Source organism: Pseudophryne corroboree, chromosome 5, assembly GCF_028390025.1.
Source record: "Pseudophryne corroboree isolate aPseCor3 chromosome 5, aPseCor3.hap2, whole genome shotgun sequence".
NCBI lineage: Eukaryota > Metazoa > Chordata > Amphibia > Anura > Myobatrachidae > Pseudophryne > Pseudophryne corroboree.
The window spans coordinates 699815930-699840492 of NC_086448.1; the positions used below are offsets into that span (position 1 = coordinate 699815930).

The following is a 24563-nucleotide window of genomic DNA, read 5'->3' on the forward strand; positions in this document are numbered from 1 at the left end:
TCGTTCATTTCAGCCCTCATCAACGACGTCGCTCATTATATCGTCAAGTGTGTATGCATCCGACGACCACCGATGCGCGGCCCCGCGGGACGTTAACGACCCTCGCTTATCTGTGGAGCATGTATGCTCAATTTCCACTATGGTCGTTACCGACCAGAGACTTCGTTGAATGTGTATGGTGTGAACGACCAACGACCAAGCCACTGTTCACCAGCCCTGTTCCCAGCTCATTATTTTAATAAACTGTTCAGCTTGGATGCTTCAACGATGAATGATCTTTGGTCGTTGGTAGTGTGTATGCTCATGTCGTTTGCTCAGCTGTTCAAGGGAAGTTCAAGGGAAGTCGTTAATGACGGTCGTTAACGACGTGTGTATCGTCAAGTGTGTATGGGCCTTTACTCAGACTACACAAAATTGTTAGATTAAAAATATATTGGATTGATTCACATAACATTTTTGGTGCATGTGGTATTAAAATAAATAAATAAACATTATGTCAATGCTTTAGTAGTAAATAAACCAGAGATAAAGCTTTATTTCCTCCTTGCCTGATACATCTAATGACCCATACACATGGTGAGATTCGGGCTATGCCCGATTCTCACTATGCGACAGGGGCTAGGTCGGCACATAGTCAGTATCGCAAAAACAATCATTCTGTGCTTGCGATACGGACTATGTGCGATTTTGGCTAAGTGTCAATTTTGACTATCTCTTCTATAGAGATAGTCAAAATTGACTTGCCTGCACAGTCTATCTATTCTTGCGATGCCATCCACGCGGGACCGCGCATCGGCATCGAATCGGCATCACAAGGCGACTTTCACCTTGCCATCTGCACCAACTTTTCTTATGATTTTGACTATATAGTCAAAATCGTAAGAAAAAATCTCACCGTGTGTACACGCCATAACACCACTTTAGGATGGACTAGACTAGAATCTAAATAAAAATATTTATTAGTGCAATTGGTTCATTTCTCCACCCCAGAAAGCTTTTTTTTTTTTTATCTTGAGGATAAAAGCATTTAGGAATTGCTTCCAGACTCCTGACAGAGTACAATTAGAGAAAAGAGTATATGATTCTTCATCAGCCGTCAGGTTATAATAAGTAATCTTAAGGAGAGCAAAATCAACAGTGAATGGGATGCATCCCTGATGTCGTCAAATTGGTGGTGCACACAGAGTCAGTAATTATAACTGGGTTACAAGAGGAGAAGAAAAAGGAAGACTCTTTTTTTGAGTGCACTCTTAGAAAATGAAGGTTAATAAATTGGTAGAAATTAAGACGTAACTTTGAAATCATATCAATTAATAAATATCAGTGTATCCAAAAATACAAACAATACAAACAGTACTATAGCATTATTTGTATTGTTGTCTTTTTGGAATGCGGTCACATTGCCGGCAGTTGGGATGCCGGCGGTCAAGATACCAACGCCGGAATCACGACCACTGAAAATTCCGGGATCCTGGCTAACGGGCTATTCCCGCTCGTGGGTGTCCACGACACCTATAAAGGGGGGGTTTGTTGCGCTCGCCCCCTGCCGGTATGGCCACCGGCATACCATACCCAATGCATCTTTTTGTATACACTGATATTAATTATTTAATATGAATTAAAAGTTATGTCTTAATTTTTACCAATTTGGTAACCTTCATTTTCTTGACAGAGTACACCAGCCTCTCAAATCCACCCAGTTCCCGAGAGACACTTCTCGATGACTTGATTTGCGATGAATTGCATCATACTATAAATTGAGGATGCGGTGATGCAATTTGCATCACCACGGCCCCACACCACCCATCTGGGCCTGTGGCATCTTCTGGGTGGCTTGTGTAAAAAGTCAGTAAGAATGAGTAAAAGAAAAGAACAGAAGTTATGCATTAAATACCTACTAATATATACAAATTAAATGTATGTTCGTTGCTCAAACATGCCCAAACTGTTAAATTGACTGACTTGACATTTGGCGTAATAATAGTTTATTGGCAGGGTTAGAACATAGGAAATGTGTTTTTCCATACCTCCAACTTACATTTCTAGTATTTAGGGACTGGCGTCCCAACTCCAGCACACATGCCTTGCTCAGAAACCACCGTGCACAGCACATAATAGGGAGATCAGTAATGCAGTTAGCTTGTATAAGAGAGATACTAAGCTCAAGTTAAAAATATATACAAAACAAATACACAGTTTTCACACAATGTGCTGCAGAGCAGTTACTGTAAGTTAGTCTTAATTCAGAACTTTTGTATGGAGTAGCTGCACGTAGAAAAATCCACAATGTTTGTAGCTTCTAGTATGTTAGTGTTTTTGGTCAGAATGTATAGGAGTCTGCTACAACAAACATGTTATAGACCAGAAAACAAAAGGAAGTTATCTTAGAGATGTGCGCAAGAAAAAAGGAGCTTTAACGTGAATAATCCCCCTTAAGGGTGTCACCACACCCAATCAAGACAAATACAACAATATTGGCGGGAGAAAATCCTCGTATAAGCGCTCATTAATAGACAAATAGATGATACATTCCTTATATGTCCACAGTGATGTTCTTTTAATCCTCAGTCTTCAGTGTTGTCGAGGGAAATGTTTCCAATCCAATTCCAATGTATAAAACACAGAAAAAGCAAACAATGTGTAGAAATGCTTCAAGTATGTTCTAATGCAAATAGTTCACTGGACACACACAACGGGGATATTTCGTTAGAGACTATTTCGTACCCCAACTCACAATCAAGTATTGTCTATTGTACACGTAGCAGTTTCTTGATCTTAAGTCTCACTTTTGAAGCTTGTACCCTTCCTCTGTTGAAGTGAGTTGGGTACGCATCCGTTTATAAATAGTTGGGTAGATGTCCCATGTCAATCTCTTATTCGATATAAATTTTGGGAGATACTAGTACAAGTCGGGGACCCGATGGTAAAGGGTACACGAGACTTAAGATCAAGAAACTGCTACGTGTACAATAGACAATACTTGATTGTGAGTTGGGGTACGAAATAGTCTCTAACGAAATATCCCCGTTGTGTGTGTCCAGTGAACTATTTGCATTAGAACATACTTGAAGCATTTCTACACATTGTTTGCTTTTTCTGTGTTTTATACATTGGAATTGGATTGGAAACATTTCCCTCAACAACACTGAAGACTGAGGATTAAAAGAACATCACTGTGGACATATAAGGAATGTATCATCTATTTGTCTATTAATGAGCGCTTATACGAGGATTTTCTCCCGCCAATATTGTTGAACAAACATGTTATGTCTACTGAGTGCTGTTAATTATAGATAATCTGCAATCACAAATGAACTTTGCGATACTGTCTGAGACCGCTGTTCATAGCAGCTGGCAGACCTCACAATGCAGATAACTTGAAAGCGGCTCTAATTACACAGAAATCCTTAGGAGATGTTAGGATCTGTTTTAGAAAAACTGTTGACACAGTCCTGGTATTTTAAGGACTGCCGACTGGCAGATTACTTGCAGCTGCAGTCTAACACTATTCTGTTATCCAGGCTTGCTGCTCACATTGAATTTTGGAGGTATTGGTGTACCAACTTCAGTACACATGCGCAAATCCAACCCAGTCTTATCCTGTTCAATTTTAAATTCAGATTCAGATTGGAACTTATATTTTACATGTGTTTAAGCTAAATTATGTTCATTCGACCATTCTTCATAATATGTGAATATATCCATGTCTGCATTCTGTGTTCTGATATATACTTTTTTTTTTATTTTTTTTTATTTCTCTAGGAAAACATTCTACTCATTTGGGGATTTACTTGAGCCAATGGTTATACAAAAATCATGATTTTGTTTTAAAGCGTTCACTTGTCAGTGGGCAACCAGGTAAGTCTCATAGCTTTTATTGTCTACAATTATAATTAAGATGCTTTCTTCCATTGAATATTGAGAAAATATCTATACAGATGTGTCATATGGAGCCACATATTGGATGTGTGCAGGTATCTTGTGGGGTGGTCTTCAGTATGCCGACTGTCGGGATCCCGGCGCACAGTATACCGGCGCCGGAATCCCGACAGCCAGCATACCAACACTTTTTCTCCCTCGTGGGGGTCGACGACCCCCCTGGAGGCAGAATAAAATAGCGTGGTAAAGCAGAAGAGAATCTTGTCCCTCACCACATAACTCACCCTAAGGATGACATATAAACACAATTTACTTAATTTAATATTTTTTTCTGAATTTCTCAATAAGAAATTTTTGGTCTTGGGGAGCCCTGAAAAATATTCTGGGTGCCGTGATTAAAAAAGTTTGGTAACCACTCTACTAGGAGTAGCTAGGTGTTTACGTAAGGTGCCAGTGTGTAGGAGGTGTTTAAAACACTAAGGGGCATACTGAGTTGTGCACTCATTTGTGAAAAACCCTGCGGCGCAAGGTGTTCCCCTCAGTTGCCGGGTTGGACAGGAAATGAACCGCTTCTTTTTAGAAAAAATCAGTGGGACTTGCTCTGGAACTCCAAATGACTAATACCCCTTTTCCACTAGCTCTTTTAAACACGGGTAAATGCGCGGGGGCTCGCATTTACCCGTGTTTTTCCCTAGTGGAAACGGGTCCCCCGTAAAATTCCCAGATCAAGTGATCCGGGAATCCTACCCTGGTAGCTAGCCGGGTTGAACACGTTTTCAACCCGGCTAGCTGTCTAGTGTGAACGGGAGCCGTGTCGAGGCGACACGGCTCCCATTCACAGTGCATAGGGAGGGCGGCGCTGGGAGATCATGTGATCTCCCAGCGCCGCCCCTGCCGCCTCACTAGCGCGTCACCAACCCGACAATTGCCGGGTTGGTGAGTGCTGTCTGCAGGGGGCTGTAGCACGGGTCGCAGCCGTGTCAGACGACACGGCTGCGACCCGTGCTACGCTAGTGTAAAAGGGGTATAATTAAGCAATTGGAAGTTTCCAATCCGCTTAATTAGTCCTTAATTACTCATCCTTCTGAAATGGTGTCTTCTTCCTCCAGCCTGTCGGGATCCGGTCTTCTGCAGCAGGGGTGTGTGTGAGTATGTGTGAGACCACTGTCAGGTGTGTAATTGTGTGTGTGACCTCCCCATGTGTGTGTGACCCCCCCATGTGTGTCTGGAGGCAGCAGCAGGGAGAACCACATCTCCCAGCAGCCACCTCCCCTTACCAGCAGCCCTCTCACCCTCCAGCAAGCCACCTCCCCAGTGGAAAGCTGGAGGGGAGATGACAGAGAGCTGCAGTGACCAGCGGACCGCTAAGTATCTGACTTTTGTAGGGGGGCATGAGGTCCGTAATAAATTTTTATTGCAGGCAACACCACTTAATTGCAAGCTGGCAGCCTCTTAATTATAAAGCTGACGTCTGGACCCCCCTTCCCCATGTTTGCAGTGGGCCACTGGTGTGGTGCTGGGCTATGGTGTTACTGGAAGGGGAGGGGCATCTAGTGAGACAAGACAACCTGCCCTTGCCCTATTAACCAATGTGAAACTTTAACTTGGAATGTTGGAATGTCTTGAATCCTAGTAAGAAGGGGGTTTGAGTAAATGGTGTCATAAAAGTTTTGCCTAATCCCAGATTAAAAGTGGCATAAGCGGGGTATCTGTACCCTGATTTACAGCGCTGGCACTGCTGATGTTCACATGGTTGAGTTACTGTTTTTGTACTGTGCGTCCATAAAAATCCCTTAAAACTCCTCCGGTGAATGCATTACACAGAGTGTCCGCACAAAGATGCTGCTGCAATTGAGACGAACAGCATCAGATGTGTCCTGGAAAAGTCCTGAGTGTTTCCTAGGTGACTGGAAAATGGTAAACAGACGTATGGAGATGATCCGTGTTGTGGGCATGTTATAGTAGTGTCATGGGCGTGTTGTGTACACAGATGCTCAGCAGCTTACCTGGTAAGCCATACTCGGACAGAGAACCTGCACTAGCTATAGGGCTAGTATAAGCTTCAATGGTGCAACCAATGGTATGTCTCAAGACGCACCAAGTGGTATTTCAATGCCAATGGACACTGACAGTGAGCTTCTTAGTCTTTGCTCATTTGTATGCACGGGTGTTCACTAGGGAGGGACTTTGTGGCAGCATTGCAGATGGATGATCACCAATAGACTCTGCCGTGTCTGCCTCCACCTGTGTATTATCCCCTCTTCTCTTGGTTAGTTGTCTGACACATGATACAATCCAAACCTGTATCATATATTATACATCACATATTTATGTCTGTAGCATAATAAAAGCAAATACGCCCCATCTCAGAACTTCTCCCTGACTGAGCAATGTGTGTCTACATTTCATTTCTCTAGTTGTATAAGTCAGCGTTATATGATTAATATATGTTGAAGAGCTATAGCCGGGAGTACAGAAAGGGGAAGACCTAGTGATGGATTACCAGTTACTGGATTACACCAGTCTCTGGCATCCCCATGTCATGCTTACCTACAGTGAGCTAAAGGTCAGTCTAGTGAAAACAGGAATGAAATTGGCAAAAAGCAGAAGTATTGATAATGATATCAGCAGAACATAAGAGAGATGGCTGTTGGTTTTGTCATGGAAGAATAAAGCTTATTGTATTTGGACATCTCATTATGTGCGGGTGTGTATCAAGTTACTGGCGGCCCAGATCCTGGTGGTCAGCATCCTGACACTGGTGGGGGGGGGCGAGCGCAACAAGCCCCTTGTGGGCTCAGTTCTGTTCCTGAGTGGGAATAGTCCCTGTTGGTCGACCGTCGGGATAGTGAGGGGGCGGGATGTAGGGGGAGGTTTTGTGACCACCGGTCTCATAACTGTAACCCTTATGTGCATAATGTAAGGTGTTTTATATATTCACAAAATGTAACATTTCCATGTACCATTTATTGGACTAAAAATGTATCTCACATTAAAACATTACCCTTTGGGAATCTTTATTTGCTATATTTGTTTTAGATGAACATTATGTTTCTCTTATATATTGTGTTGTTTGGTCTCTGTACCAGTGGCAGGACACTTTTCTCTTGTCCATCTACTAGGATCCTCCGATTAGTAAGAAAGCCAAGAAATAAAACAAGGGGCACATATTAAAAAATCTACCCACAAATGAGTTCTAATTGAAAAGACCGCTCATAAGCCAGACCATAAATAATCTGAATGAAAATGGATTTATGTCCAAAAGATCGTTAAAGCTGTGCTACCACCAAAATTGTGCCAACTTGCTGGTTACCCTAGCCATGGAGGATGAGTCATTTGTTCCAGAGCTCAGTGGTTCCTCACACAGTGCCGGCTGTATGCCATTGCAGAGTGTAGGATTTGGTGAGCTTTATGGACCAAAGTTTGGAGACACAGTTAAAGTGGTCCACATTCGGGTCAGTACTTCCAACAACTAGGCCATATAGTCAATTAGAATCCAAATTGGGCATGATTTGGCCATTTAGCGCACAGCCCAAACATCTGGATAACATCTGGCTTCACTGACGCCTTTTAGTTTGTCCGGGAGCTGACTACAGGATAACAGTGATTATCTTCTGAATGCATTTTCTAACATCACTGTCTTCATTATTGACCAAGCTTGGGCCACATGTGCTACAATACCTGTGGCTATCTTTAGACAGCATGACAAAAGTAAATATTAAACACTCTGGGTAATTAATATTTATGCAGCATGTAGTTGCAATGTCTCTACTAAGGGTTAAGCATCTTTCGGGAGACAACATTACTTTCATAATCAGCAGAGTTATGGCTGTCTGTGATTTTATGAATACATTTTCTTGTTAGGGCTTTCCATGTATGTTAGTGGAGTCAGACTGCGTTGTTCTTCAGACAGATTTGTGAATGTTAAGGTCTAAATACTACTGTTAAATAAGGATAAATTGCGGCTTTTTAAAAATATGGTGCATGAAACAAAAAATGTCCTGTTAAGTTAACATGAGTCATGGGAACTTTTCTCCTTGGCTATATCCCAATATATTCCCAATATAGCTAGTTCTGCCAAGATCAAGAACGGGATGAAAAGTTGGTTGTGGGAAATACGATTTGGGATGCCCTTACTAATGCAGTGTGTTTTTTTGGTTTCTGTGGTTATGATGACTCCTTCTAGCCCATTGGAAGAGAGGATAATAATTGGAAAACAAAAATAGTTAGTCAGTATCTTCCTGCATTATCGATTATCCCTTTTTCACACTTGTTTTTATTTTTCTTGAGTCAAACAACAGGGATGCCCAAAGTTCAAATATATTTCTGACGAAGCAGTAATGTGAGATGAATTGCTTGAGTTGTTTTAGACAATGTATTGTTTCATGCCTGCGTAAAGCTAGGCATCTTCTGGCCAGCTCTAAATACATGGATGAATTGACACGAGATTGAACATCCAATATATCGGCAAGACCATTCTCACTGCCCACACCCTCAACTGATTCAAATAATGTCTAATGCATGTATGACACAGAGTGGGGGACCGAAACATTTTTAGAGAATAAGCATCCTAAACCTAACCATCCCCTCCCAACAGCATAACCCTAACCCCTCGTCTAGGGATGCCTAACCCTAACCCTCCCTTCCCCGCAGCCTCACCCTAACCCTCCCTTCCCTGCAGCCTAATCCTAACCCTCCCAGGGGGTGCCTAACCCTCCCTTCCCTGCAGCCTAACGCTAACCCTAAAGAAACAAAAAATGAGCGCTGTTCGTGAGGCTATTTTCATTAAAAAAAGTTATTTTATTTTTAACAAAAAACTCACATACCACATATATGAAGTGAAATTACAATTATTTAAAAACAGTTCTCACAGAATGTACATACATATAACACAATAAAACAACATACATAAATAAGTCGTTAGACGGTTGCAGTTTTAAATGCAATTTAAGCCACTAATTTGAAGGATTCTTCTTTAAACCTGAATGCTTTTAGCACATTGATACTTTTGCTCTCACATTCCGTTCATTAGATACATTGTCGCTTATTTTGGAAATGCTCCAAAGTAATGGAATAAATGTGGCAATGTGATTGTTATACATGTAGCCAGCTGATAAGTATCATGGAATGTTATAACAAAGTCACATAAAGTTTAAAGCACAGTCTCAGTATCGCTGTAACCCTAACCCTCCCCAGGGGTGCCTAACCCTCCCTTCTCTGTAGCCTAACCCTAACCCTCCCTTCCCCACAGCCTAATCCAAACCCTCCCTGGGAGTGCCTAACCCCAACCCTCCCTTCCCCACATCCTAATCCTCTTTGGAAGTGCCTAACCCTAACCTTCCCTTCCCCGCAGCCTAACCCTAACCTTCCCCCGCAGATTAAACCTAACCTCCCGCTCCCCACGGATAAAATGTAGGAGTCTCCGGTATTTTACGTTTGGGATGCCAGCGGTCGGGATTCCAAGTGTTGTCGGAGTTCCAGCGCTGTGATTTTGGCCATGTATCAGGGTGTCAGCGCCGTTATTTTGACCGCTGGCATCCTAACCACATACCCACTGCACATGTGCTGTAAAACAACACGGGATTTAGAATTATGATTAAAATGCAGTTGCAGTCCCTACTGACATGGACACGTACATACACTTTTCCCCTGGAGATGTGGCCTGTTCAGTTTAGAGATAAATAGAAACTACTTAAGGCTTTCTGTATAGGGACACGCTTATGATGATGATGATGATGATGATGATCAGCACCAGCACGTGCCTTTACTAGTAAAAATCTGCTGCCCAATTCCAGTCCCTCCTTTCTCCTCTCCTTCCTTCCCTGTTCACCAGTGAGTTGCCACTAATAAGGGGACAAACAGTGTGATGTCCCTGCACAGAAGCCACAGCCAGCAGCGGTCTATGTTAGGACCTCCTTATCTTCTATCCTGAAGTAATCCATTGGCAAAAATAAAAACCCTGTTAGATGATACAGGATTTACACCTAATTATACAAATGAATGTGAAGGTGTTTGGTTGCTTCTGATTGGCTAGGTGCAGGGCCATCTTAGCGTATGTGTACACTGGGTATCCAGGGCCTCACAATTTTGTGTATATTGTAGGTGGTAGTGCAGCTTTAACAGAAAGTTATTGGTAAGGGGTCAGACAACATCTCACTGATACTGATAGCTCCATGATACTTTATGACTTGCCCAGCCCTTGTGTGTTTCTGTTACAGTACAAAGGTTTCCATGCTGATCTTGAGTCATTGTAAGCGTATCACTCAGGGGCAAACGCAGGATTTCTAGAGGAAGGTTTCCAACAGAGATGTGCACCGGCCCATTTTTGTTGGTTTTGGGTTTGGTTCTAATTTGTTGGAGGGTTTTGGTTTTGCATAAACCTCCTCTCAAGTTATTTGTTTTGTTTTTGTTTTGTTTTTTATTATTTTTTTTTTTAAATGATACAGACAGCTAAAATCATGTTATTTTTGCAATCCAAACCAAATCCAAAACCCGAAATTCAGATTTAAAATCTGAACTCCGAACTGCGGGAAGATTCAAAACCAGTACTCGGATCTTTCCAGGGTTTTGGTTTGGTACGAATCCACAAAATTTGGGTTGCTATGGATTTCCGGAGAACCGAACCGCACATCTCTGGTTTCCAAATACATGATTTTACAGCAAGCGTGGACAGCACATGATGGTATCATGCTTTGCACATCATACAGTGCAGTGTATGTAATATTTCTGACATACCCAGGGCCAGTGATTACAGTAAGCCATTAGCTGTGACAGTAGAGCAAGCAATCTTGAGATTAATGTTTTATTTTCCGGGTGTGGGCACTGTTCCACAACCCAAGTTCCCTGCAATTGGAAACCCCCCCCCCCCCCCCCCCGTGTGTTTGCCTATGTCACTTGCATGTTTCAGGTATCTAAAAATCAGATAAAGGACTAGGCAGTATTGCTTGTGGACACCCCTCTAGTATCAACTAAAGACTAGCAGTCCCAGAGACTTGTCTAACCTGGCAGCCTATAAAAAGCAAACAGAATTCATTCAATCAAGAGAACAATAAAATAGAAAAGAAAGTGATGAAATAACTTCTGATTTAGAGAGTGACCTTGTATAATGTCTCCCACTGTTTATACTACTGTCAGAGTTAGCGATGCCCAATAAATACTTAGTAATAAAGAGTTAATCTTGACTTTGCAACAACAGGATGCGTTATTGAATGAAAGGATTTTCTATAAAGAAATTTCTTAAGGTTTTCTAAGTTTAAACATGTTTCTTTTTAATCTGAAAATACAGAGATAACATGTAGTTTTGTCAGAATGTTACTATTATCATGTGTATTCATCTTTCTGTGCTACTGACGGAAGGATACTATTTGTTTGCACATGTTTAAGTAGTTTTTGCTGGTTAATCTGTGCATAGACTTTGATAGCAGTTTCTAAATATGTGTTTTCTTTGCATCAGAATGACAAGTTGGTTTTGTGCTTGTGACTCAGCTGAATAGTGTCTATGGCGCTCTGGGTTAGAATGTCTCCCATTCATGACTTGTTACATAGTGTACTGAAGTTCTCTAATTAGGGAGCAATTAGCGATTTTGCAACAACCTAAAGCCATTTAAGGGCATATGTGTAGCCACAATGATATGGGATATGTACAATTATTGTACAGTATAGATCATTTTGTATATTTACTGTTGAGCGCACTCTTGAAGCTAAATTAGTGTTTGGTAGAAATATTCTCATGCGGTGTTCCAAGTGGGCCTAATTCTCTGTAATACGCATGTACGATTACTTCTCCCCCCCACTGGTTATCTCTCTGCAGATGCAGGTGAAATGTCAACGTTAGGCTTATTGTCAGAATGTCAACATTAGGCTTATTCCACGGATGGGATAGTTAGGATTAGGCTGCGGAAAAGGCTAGGGTTAGTCTGTGGGGGGGGGGGGGGGGTAGGATTAAGCGATGGGCAGGAATGTTACGGTTAGACTGCTGGGAAAACATTAGGATTAGTCTGTGGGGAGGGGAAGGTTAGGGTTAGGCTGTGGGCGGGAGGGTAAGGCTGCGGGTGGGAGAGTTAGGCTGTGGGGGGGTTAGGGTTAGGCTGCGGATTGGAGGGTTAGGGTTAGACTGCGTGGAAAGGTTAGGATTAGTCTGTGGGGGGGGGAGGTTAGGGTTAGGCTGTGGTCGGGAGGGTTAGGCTGCAGGCAGGAGGCTTAGGCTGCAGAGAAAGTATAAGGTTAGGCTGGTGGGGTAGGGTTATGCATAAGAGGGAAGATTAGGGTTAGGGATAGTGGAGAAATACCAGAATGAGGTCTGACCTGGAACTGATGATCACATGCAGCATCTAGGATAGGTATGTCATCACTGGGACACCAGGGACAATATGTCGACGTTCTAGCATGTCGGCATTTCACCACTGTCGACATGTTCAACATTATGACTATGTTGACATTCTCATGTCGGAATACTGAATGCTGACATTGTGGGTTGGGTATGCTATGTGGATATAGCATACCCAACTCATTTTAAGATGCCCACATCAAGAGTAAGCAATGTACTTTATTTACATAGAATGGGTTTAATTCAAGTTGCTTATGTATCAGACCAAGCTAATGTATTAATATTAGTTAACATGAGGTTAAAAGGTTTCTTGTGAATAAATGGGCAGCTTAATCTGCCAGCAACTACAAGAACGGATTTGTGATTGTACAGACCCTACCTTCTGGATTAATGTTTGTGTCAGTCGGATTCTGTGCAAAGTACATTCAGTGTAGCTGTGGGTCTGTAAGGTGCTATTCACCAGAAGCTAAGGTCACATGACTCCAGACCCTGACAGTGCATGCAGTGACAAGTTGCTTCTCTGTTGAGTAAAGGACTTTGTAGCATTCATCCAATAAAGCTGGCAAACTATCGTGCCTGCCCTGAGCAGCAGTATCCCTCCGAGCATTCTGCACAGGGGTTTGTGTAACCACCAGGCTTCAAATCTATAGCTTTATTTAGTCCAGACCCCTAAGGGAATCCTGCCTGCTGCTGCCCTAACTAGCAAAAATCTTTCGTTGACCACATGGATGACGGCTGTTTTCCCACAGATTTGTTAATGTATTGCAGAACATAATGACGGTAATGTTGATTATACAAAGCTAATGTACTGTCTAGTCAATGCTGATATGCAAAATCCATGTGTTTTTTTCTGATGACTTATTTATTTTGTTACTTTGACAATGAAACTGTTCAGTAGGGCTTTTATTCTTTGTAGGTGTGCTTGTTAGGGTCAAAACGCCTATTGTAATCATAAGAAAATTTGGTTCAGATATTTCCAACTATTGCAGACTTGCTTCTGGAATTCAAGAAATTAATTAACAATGTCTTCTGTGTTGTCCCTAATGCTATTAAAAGACCGTGGAGTTTCTTTTTCTGATTTTTGGATTTAAATTACAAATGTATAATCCCTCATAAACACTTTTATCAGTTTTTATAACACTTCCACAACAAGGTCAAGAACCAATTTCCCAGTTGACCACTGACCACATTTGAATCACTATATTTCAGGCAAGCATTGCCCAAAGGGCTGATGTCCACTTTATATGCAGAGCTAAAATATTCTGAATCTACCCCGTGGACCCTCCCAAGTTAGCATGGGAGTCAGAACTGGGAGAATCTTTGGATCATGAGATTTGGCAAGAAGTTAAAAAAAAACCTCTCTTCCAGCATAAATACACTTTTCCAGTTTAAATACAATTATTATTATTATTAATATTATCATTTATTCTATGGCGCCCCAAGTGTTCCCAGCTTAAATACAATTGTGATTGTTTATTTCTATGGCTCCACAAGTTTTCCGCATTGCCTACATACTGTACTACATGCTACTGGTACTATGGGCCTAATTCAGACCTGATCACAACAGCAAACTTTTTCTCTAATGGGCAAAACCATGTGCAGTGCAGGTGGGGCAGATGTAACATGTGCAGAGAGAGTTAGATTTGGGTGGGGTGTGTTCAAACTGAAATCTAAATTGCAGTGTAAAAATAAAGCAGCCAGTATTTACCCTGCAGAGAAACAATATAACCCACCCAAATAGTGAGGGCTAACCGATACGCTACCGTGGAGCAGCTCACCGTCAAATTGAACCTAGGGGCTACCAGACGTGTCCGAAATGACAGTTCAGCCTGTCTAGCTGCTGTCCGTGCTGCACACGGCGGTTACTCTGGCTATTTACCTGGTGGTCATAATAATGTGAATCGACTGTGTATATATTTTAAATGCAGTCACTCAGCATCACCTTGATATGTAAGGGTGCCAGATGCTCAGAGATCTTTCATCTAACCTAAACCCCTAATGCAACTCTAATCTCTAACCCTAAAAACCGCACCCTAAAAGGGCAGACAAGATGGGCCAAATGGTTCTAACCTGCTGTCAAATTCTATGTACTGTTTCTATCTATGTATGATAACCTATCACTAATGACAGAAAGGGTGTGTGGCTTCATCAGAATATTGGAATAGGAATGGCCATCGGTGGGTTATCCACTGATGGTCACTAACGATGGTACTATTGATGAAGAACATCGATGGTATAAACCCATCTGTCAAGGAAGCATTGATGGTTTCCCCCACAGATGGTCATCCCTGCTTTACTATGGAATGGGCTGCGGGCCAATCAGCTAATGGGGACAGATCTTCACAAGTGTCAGGGGCATGGCTGTGCCCCATGTCACAGCACATTGTACAAAGAAAATAATATCTGGTTGTTCTTTACCATCTGGTCCTTGGCATGGAAGGGAACATGGTAAAGTTTGGGTGGCTTGTATTTTGGGTACATGGTTTATTTTTGCCCCAATATTTACAATTGTGCTTCTTTTCAATATTGGAAAGTGTAATTTACAGGATTTGACTCCAGGTTCAGGTTGTGAATCCTAAAACATCATAGGACTGCAGACACTCTTAGGGAGAAGTAAAAACTGTTAAGTGCTTTAAACAGAATCTTTTTACATGTAAATATTTATTTATTTATGATTATCTTATTCTTGGATTTGTGTGGAAATATATCTTTCCTTACCATACTTGATACACAATTTATTTTATTTTGCAATAACAGGATCTGAGTGTGAATTTAAACTCGGCCTCCAAATCAAGACTTTGAAAACAAAATTGGGAAACCACATTCTTTTCCATTTTTTTTGTTATTTTTAAACAAAATACCAGAACCCAGGGGCTTCTAATTTATGTGGAGTTTCCAGTTCCTGACACTTGTTGTGTACACTGTAAACATGTTCCGAGTGAAAAGATTTGTTTGCAGACCCCCAGGGTCTACTGAGGGGGCATAATGAACTGGGGACATGCTCAGTTGGCAAGTAGCTTACCAATGTATATAACGCAGCAAGTTGCTATATAAATTCTTTGCCCACTGAATTCCTGGCTTTGATCATTCCAGGGCTGGTGGAAAGTAGGAATACAAAACAAATGTGGGCGCATTCAGCTTTAAGAAACATGTTGCGGCCTTTCCAGTTACTGATGTTGTTTTTGAATTGTCTCATCTTTATGCATGAGTTCGGCTTGGGCCTTGTGCAGACACAACCTATGTGCAACTCAATGACCCTACAAGGAAACTCTCTACACAAAGGAAACTGGGCTAGTTTATACATATATTACATGTTTTGTGAATGACTCTTCCCTTCCTTGGCCTCTTCATGGTTGTTTCACAATAAAGAGTGCAAAATGTGTCTCTTTAATCCTTCATTATTCTTGAAATACACCTAAATAACTTTCCTCTAAACCTAAACATTGGTATCACATGGAATGTGCATTCAGAAGCAGATGAGTTTGATAATAATTGGACAGAAAAAAACACACTATTGGTCGGATGTAATGACGCCCGAGTTGGGCGGTCGTGCAAGATGCCGGCAAACTATGCCTTGTAAGTGATTGCCCTTTAAAAAAACATCTGAGTTCTGCCGGCATCCCATACGACCGCCCAACTCGGGCATCATTACATCTGGCCCCATGTGTCAGTCACAAAAGCTGGGTACACACTTTTGCGATCACTCGATCAGCTGAGTAGTGTGTACCCAGCTTGACTCCCTGTGAACCCCATATGGTCTTCTATGTGATCGGGAGATCAGGTTCCTAGAATATTAAGATACGCATAAAATGCGAACTCCCAATCTGACAGTTGCAGGAATGATGCAGAAGAGTTTTAAGCCATTTATTGTGTGATCGGCCTATAGATTGTATAGGTGTGTACCTTACTTAAAGGTTTATGGTGAGGAGGAAAAATTGTAAGGCAAATCAAGGAGCTATCTTCTATTAGAGGCACCAAGCATGTTCCAAAAAGGATATAGTTCAGGTACCATGGGATAAGTACACTACAGACACAATTTAAATAATCCACAGTATGCCTAAAAGCAGGGGTTAAAGTGAGCCGGAACGGGGTGGAACTGCGTTCAGTCAGTTCCATTTGGACCGCGTCCTCCGGCTCACCTAACCCGATGTGTGCCCGGTGATGCAGGGAGATGCCGGGCGCCCGCTGGGATTGTGTTACCAGCGGACGCCCAGCTCTCTCTCCATGAAAGCCGGAGGCAGGAGCTCAATCCTGAGCTCTGGCAGCGTGCACTATGGGAGAGACATCATGACGTCTCTCCCGTAGTGCAGAGGAGCGGACGCCAGGAGGACTGCAGCTGTCAGATGTGGGTGCGGGGCTTGGTGAGTATTGTGTTTTTTTTTAAATGTTAATATGTAAGCGGCACGTCTACTGGGGGCTAACTACACTACATGGGGGCTAACTACTGGTGGTAAACTACACTACATAGAGGCTAACTACTGGGGCAAACTGCATTGGGGCTAACTACTGGAAGCAAACTACATAGGGGCTAACTACTGGGGCAAACTGCATGTGGGCTAAACTGGATGTGGGCTAAACTACAGGGGGGCTAATCTACTGGGGGCATAACTACAGGGGCAAAACTACTGGGGGCATTACCACTCGGGGGCTAAACTACAGGGGGTGGGGCTAAACTACTGTGGGTATAACTACAGCGGCTATAACTGCAGGGGCATTACCACTGGGGGCATAACTACTAGGGGCATTACCACTGGGGCTACACTACAGGGGACTAAATGACTGGGGGCATTACTACATGCGGCATCACTGCTGGGGGCAGTACTACACAGGGGCATTACCACTAAGGACATTACTACTGGGGGCATTGTATAAGGGGCACCGCTACTATGGGCTCTACATAAGGAGCACTACAGTGGACATTGCATAAGGAGCACTACTACTGTGGGAATTGTATAAGAGTCGCCACTGCTGTGGGTATTATGTGTATTAGGGGTGCTACTACTGTGGGTATTAGGGGTGCTACTACTGTGGGCATTATGTGTATTAGGGCCCTCCTTCCGAGTTGATCGTTAGCTGCCGTTGTTCGCAGCGCAGCGATCAGACTAAAAATCTGCATTTCTGCGCATGCGTATGGTGCGCACTGCGCATGCGTATGGTGCGCACTGCGCACGTGCGTCGTACTTTCACAAAAGCTGACGTAGTTTCACACCAGGTCTAGCGATGCTTTTCAGTCGCACTGCTGACCGCAGAGTGATTGACAAGAAATGGGTGTTTCTGGGTGGTAACAGACCATTTTCGGGGAGTGTGTGTAAAAACGCAGGCGTGTAAGATACAAACGCGGGCGTGCCTGGAAAAACGCAGGCGTGGCTGCCCGAACGCAGGGCGTGTTTGTGACATCAAAACTGGAACTAAACAGTCTGAAGTGATCGCTAGCTAGGAGTATGTCTCGAGCTACTCAGAAACTGCACAATCTTTTTTTGTATCAGCGCTGCGATCCTTTCGTTCGCACTTCTGCTAAGCTAAGATACACTCCCTGAGGGCGGCGGCTTAGCGTTTGCACTGCTGCTAAAAGCAGCTAGCGAGCGAACAACTCGAAATGAGGGCCTAGGGGTGCTGCTACTGTGGGCTTTGTGTATAAGGGACACTAATGTGTGTTATAATTAGAGATGAGCGGGTTCGGTTCCTCGGAATCCGAACCCGCCCGAACTTCATTTTTTTTTACACGGGGCCGAGCGACTCGGATCTTCCCGCCTTGCTCGGTTAACCCGAGCGCGCCCGAACGTCATCATCCCGCTGTCGGATTCTCGCGAGGCTCGGATTCTATCGCGAGACTCGGATTCTATATAAGGAGCCGCGCGTCGCCGCCATTTTCACACGTGCATTGAGATTCATAGGGAGAGGACGTGGCTGGCGTCCTCTCCGTTTATAGAGAAGAGAGTGAGACTAGAGTAGAGAGAGACACAGTAGTAATTTTGGGGAGCATTAGGAGGAGTCCTACTACTTGCTGAAGTGATAGATAGATAGATAGATAGTGTGACTGTATAATGTATATCTGACTTGTGGGGGAGACACTGACAGTGGGGAGCAGTTAGAGTCTGAGAGCAGGACTCAGGAGTACATATAACGTACAGTGCACTCTTTTGCTGCCAGAGTGCCACACTGCCATTGTGACCACACTGACCACCAGTATAATATATATTGTGATTGTCTGCTTAGGAGTACTACTTGCAAGTTGCTGATAGTGTGACCAGTGACCTGACCACCAGTTTAATAATCACCTCCAGTTTAATATATATATATATATATATATATATATATATAATTGTATATAATATATATATAATATTGTATACCACCTACCCGTTTTTTTTTCTTTTCTTTCTTCTTCTTTATACATACTACTATAGTAGCTTACTGTAGCAGTCTGCGGTGCTGCTGAGCTGACAGTGTCCAGCAGGTCCGTCATCAGTCATTACATAATAAATATATATACCTGTCCGGCTGCAGTACTAGTGATATTATATATATATATATATATTGATTTCATCTCATTATCATCCAGTCTATATTAGCAGCAGACACAGTACGGTAGTCCACGGCTGTAGCTACCTCTGTGTCGGCAGTCGCTCGTCCATCCATAATTGTATACCACCTACCCGTGGTTTGTTTTTTTTTTCTTCTTTATACATACTACTATAGTAGCTTACTGTAGCAGTCTGCGGTGCTGCTGAGCTGACAGTGTCCAGCAGGTCCGTCATCAGTCATTACATAATAAATATATCTACCTGTCCGGCTGCAGTACTAGTGTGATATTATATATATATATATTGATTTCATCTCATTATCATCCAGTCTATATTAGCAGCAGACACAGTACGGTAGTCCACGGCTGTAGCTACCTCTGTGTCGGCAGTCGCTCGTCCATCCATAATTGTATACCACCTACCCGTGGTTTTTTTTTTTCTTTCTTCTTTATACATACTACTATAGTAGCTTACTGTAGCAGTCTGTGGTGCTGCTGAGCTGACAGTGTCCAGCAGGTCCGTCATCAGTCATTACATAATAAATATATCTACCTGTCCGGCTGCAGTACTAGTGTGATATTATATATATATATATTGATTTCATCTTATTATTATCCAGTCTATATTAGCAGCAGACACAGTACGGTAGTCCACGGCTGTAGCTACCTCTGTGTCGGCAGTCGCTCGTCCATCCATAATTGTATACCACCTACCCGTGGTTTTTTTTTTTTCTTTCTTCTTTATACATACTACTATAGTAGCTTACTGTAGCAGTCTGCGGTGCTGCTGAGCTGACAGTGTCCAGCAGGTCCGTCATCAGTCATTACATAATAAATATATCTACCTGTCCGGCTGCAGTACTAGTGTGATATTATATATATATATATATATTGATTTCATCTCATTATCATCCAGTCTATATTAGCAGCAGACACAGTACGGTAGTCCACGGCTGTAGCTACCTCTGTGTCGGCAGTCGCTCGTCGATCCATAATTGTATACCACCTACCCGTGGTTTTTTTTTTTTCTTTCTTCTTTATACATACTACTATAGTAGCTTACTGTAGCAGTCTGCGGTGCTGCTGAGCTGACAGTGTCCAGCAGGTCCGTCATCAGTCATTACATAATAAATATATCTACCTGTCCGGCTGCAGTACTAGTGTGATATTATATATATATATTGATTTCATCTCATTATCGTCATGTGCTGTTTGGGGAGTGTTTTTTGGAAGGGCCATCCTGCGTGACACTGCAGTGCCACTCCTAGATGGGCCAGGTGTTTGTGTCGGACACTAGGGTCGCTTAGCTTACTCACACAGCTACCTCATTGCGCCTCTTTTTTTCTTTGCGTCATGTGCTGTTTGGGGAGTGTTTTTTGGAAGGGCCATCCTGCGTGACACTGCAGTGCCACTCCTAGATGGGCCCGGTGTTTGTGTCGGCCACTAGGGTCGCTTATCTTACTCACACAGCTACCTCATTGTGCCTCTTTTTTTCTTTGCGTCATGTGCTGTTTGGGGAGTGTTTTTTGGAAGGGCCATCCTGCGTGACACTGCAGTGCCACTCCTAGATGGGCCAGGTGTTTGTGTCGGCCACTAGGGTCGCTTAGCTTACTCACACAGCTACCTCATTGCGCCTCTTTTTTTCTTTGCGTCATGTGCTGTTTGGGGAGTGTTTTTTGGAAGGGCCATCCTGCGTGACACTGCAGTGCCACTCCTAGATGGGCCCGGTGTTTGTGTCGGCCACTAGGGTCGCTTATCTTACTCACACAGCTACCTCATTGCGCCTCTTTTTTTCTTTGCGTCATGTGCTGTTTGGGGAGTGTTTTTTGGAAGGGCCATCCTGCGTGACACTGCAGTGCCACTCCTAGATGGGCCCGGTGTTTGTGTCGGCCACTAGGGTCGCTTAGCTTAGTCATCCAGCGACCTCGGTGCAAATTTTAGGACTAAAAATAATATTGTGAGGTGTGAGGTATTCAGAATAGACTGAAAATGAGTGGAAATTATGGTTTTTGAGGTTAATAATACTTTGGGATCAAAATGACCCCCAAATTCTATGATTTAAGCTGTTTTTTAGTGTTTTTTGAAAAAAACACCCGAATCCAAAACACACCCGAATCCGACAAAAAAAATTCGGTGAGGTTTTGCCAAAACGCGGTCGAACCCAAAACACGGCCTCGGAACCGAACCCAAAACCAAAACACAAAACCCGAAAAATTTCAAGTGCACATCTCTAGTTATAATAACATGAATAAGGGACACTACTATGTGGTGTAATGTGAATAAGATTGTGCTACTGTGTGGCATAATTTTAATTGGGGATACTATTGCATGACCATGCCCCTTTCTTTATGAGACCACGCCCCTTTTTGGAGGTGGTACGCCTACGGCGTGCGCAAACCCTTTATTACATGGGCGCTGGTGGGGAGGGGGGGTGAGTTCTACCACCTTTCTAGGACCACTTTAAGCACTGCCTACAAGTAAATAAAAACTTTCACTCCAGACATAGGTGTTTTTGCCACTTCTCAGATGCACTCCCTTGTGAAGCAATGTATGCTCAGTAGTGACCAAAATTTGTGAGAACTGGGAACATCCAAATTTTTTGGAGGTGTTTGGAGATTGGGATTGTTATATTTCACCTTTGGGTGTTGTAAGCTTTTACATACAGACCCTGTTAGTTCTAAAAAAAAAAAAAGCAAAAATACACCGCAAACACTTAGCTCTATTTTCTCTAGACTATTAATACTTAAGTTTATAGTGTATCTTTTTTTTTCCCTGTAAAGCACTATGGGGGAATCCAATTGTGGGCGCAGTTCTCCCATCCACAAGTTAGCACGGGTCGGGTATGTTATCCCTGCAGTCGGGATACTGGCAGTCACAAGAGCAACAGCGACATCCCAACACTGACAATCCCGACACTGGACAGGGTAATTATTCTGCCTGTCCCCTACCCTGACCCTCCTGGGGTAGCAGCTATGGCTAATCTTGCGGGGGATGGCGGCTACAGCTAACCCTCGGGGGGTAGCAGCTATGGCTAACCACCCCCCTTCTGCCTAACCCTAACCCCCCTAAAGCCTAACCCTAAATCTCCCACACACACACACACACACACACACACACCCAGGGCCCTAACCCCTACTCTGCTACTCACCTTCGGAATTTTGGCTGTCGTTGTTCCGGTGTGATTGGTGTCAGGATTCCGGCTCCAGTCACATGATCGTTGGCATCCTGACCACCGTGATGCTGAATAGATTCCATTAGTGCGGCAACATCCACATTTTAGGGAGCCTTGTACTTGCACAGAACTGCAGGTCTACGAGTAAACATTAGCAAATTCCAGTTGAGATCAGACGGCAAGGGATGCGAGATGCAGGGACGTTGCCAGCGTTTTAACTCCGCTGCAATGGAAAACTCGCACCCTTCGCCCACAATTGGATTCCCCTTTGAGTCCTATTGGGAGAAAAATGCTATATAAATAATATTAGTAGGAAGAGTAGGAGTAGTAGTCCATAGAAAACCTTTTGTTGAAAGATATCATCCATTCTTTCTTACCATCAACTTTACAAGTATGTACTGTATGCTGACTTTCAGAAGTATAATTAAAATTACTTAAATTGCTTTGCAATAACAATCTATCGTAAAGTTCACTAGTGTGCCAATAATATTTAAATATGAAATTACAGCAGAACCTGGACTTTTTATAATCTCCTCTATAACATGAGGCTTTAATAAGCCTACGTTTGGTGGCCACATGTTCCTGAGACAGCCAGGAAACCAAATCAGTGCAAAGAAGGGATTACCTCAGATTCCTCTGAAATATGCATTGTTTGAAATGGCCTCTGGTGACCAGCATTCATGAATGGCTGATTTTACTTCAGTGACAAATCATCTGTTTTAATTATATCAGCCTCTTTTATGTGACAAGTATATTTTTAGCTGAATATGAGATGTGGAGTTTAACCAGGTGCACAAACTAATGCAAAAATAACGTGTAAATCATGACTCCATGCATGATAAGTAATTTACTGTAGGACAGCCTTTATATTTCTTAGTGTAACACTGACACATGCACTGCAATAAATGAATAATTCTTTCTGTAATTAGCAAGCTTCCTATTTTCTTAGCGTGTAATGCCAATTAGACATTAATGACACTGCAGTGAAATTTTATCCAAATCAATTTCCATGGCAGAACGGGTAATTTTGCAGAATTTTAAAGTTCCAGTGATGTGATCTTCAGTTTCAAGTAATAATGGTAATAATAACAATAATAATAATGTTTATTAGTATAGCACTTTTCTCCAAAAGCACTCAAAGCGTTTCACATTTTTTGGAAAGAAACAAATTATATAGAAGGCAGCCATCTTGGGGACATTCTAATAGTTACAGTGGGTGACAACATGTGAAATACAAAGTACAAGATACTCCCAGAATCCTCTGCTCCACATTCATCTTATCTACAAAAGTATAAGATGCATGGCTGTAACTAGGGGTGTGCAAAAGATGTCATCACCCAAGGCACAGGGTTGTAGTTGTGGTACCGACGTTGCCCCATGACACCAGTATATGGCTTGCAGGGTGAGTAGCATGGCACTCAGCATCCAGTAGGGCTGCTGCCCAGACTGTATAAAAGATGTACCGAGCAGTGTTATACTTACTAGTTCTGTCAGTCCCACTCCCCTGCTATAGGGTTGCTAAATGTAAAAAATAAAAAAGGGACAAATTTGTGGGGATCCCACTGGCTCAGTCAAACTGCACCTCACCCAATTATAATATCATAATATGGGTATTATATTACTGTCAAGGCAAAATACAGGCTACACAGGGGCAAACACAGTATTTTTGGAGGGGGGTTTCAAATGTTTGATTTTTGAGCGATGATCGCCAGCCCAAGAAGAATGCATAGTTAGCATGTAACAAACTATAGTCTGCCCCAAACAATGTGCAGACCCAATGATCACCTAAAGCCATTTACTAGATTCTCTTTCTGGTGCGATAATTGAGCACTAAGATCCACAGACACACACAGCAGATGTGGTAGGAAAATCTGCTGCCACTGGGCATGTGTAGCAGCTCCATTTTGACATTTATACTGCATGTAGTGGTCGCTGGCCAGGCTGCAGGGAAGAGGGGTTCCTGGCAACTGGAAACTCTCCCTGTGTTTGCCTATGCTATATATAGAGTTTGGACATTCAAAACACATTTTAATTCCACATTTTATGCTGACTTTATGCATTTTCAATAAGTTAAAGAGGTGCAAGTTTGTGTTCCTTGATTTCAAATGGTCTGTAATGTCAGACCTTCCACCATGGACATTTGTACACAGCACTGTACACTGAGCATAACTCAGCTTCACTGTCGTTCTCTCTCTTTCTTAATAAAAGGAAAGTAATTACACAATTTATCAGTTAACTAACATTTTCTCTTTGGTGTTGGCATTCTTAAATAATTAGAAATTATAACTATGAGCTTAAACACAATATAGGGTTAATATAAATGAGAGACAGTTTTTAAAGTCAGAAGACCCAAGACCAATTTGAACTACAAAGAAAAGTTGTTGATTTTTTTATCGTGCAGGGTAATACTGTACTTTATATTTACTAGAATATGGAATGTTTTTCATTGCACTTTGTAGGGTGAAAATGATTTACTAGACTCAGAGTAAAATTATGTAAGCCAAATATAACTTGAAATACAAACAAAAAAAACCTTTTATTTTATCCCTTATATTTTTCGGGGTAATATTGTACTTTATATTTACTATATGGAGTATTTTGTAGGGGACTAGCAGACTATGGGGTCTATTTACTAAGCCTCAGGTGGAGATAAAGTGGACGGA

At 42.5% G+C, this 24563-nt stretch overlaps 1 protein-coding gene across 2 annotated transcripts in view; it reads left to right on the forward strand.

Moving 5' to 3' along the window:
* SULF1 (sulfatase 1) overlaps positions 1-24563 on the forward strand; it is a 150358-nt gene that overhangs the window by 21040 nt on the left and 104755 nt on the right. For both annotated transcript variants that reach the window (XM_063923881.1, XM_063923883.1), the window contains exon 2: positions 3763-3858. The gene's annotated coding sequence lies outside the window, so the exon portion shown is untranslated. The remainder of the gene's footprint in view (positions 1-3762; positions 3859-24563) is intronic.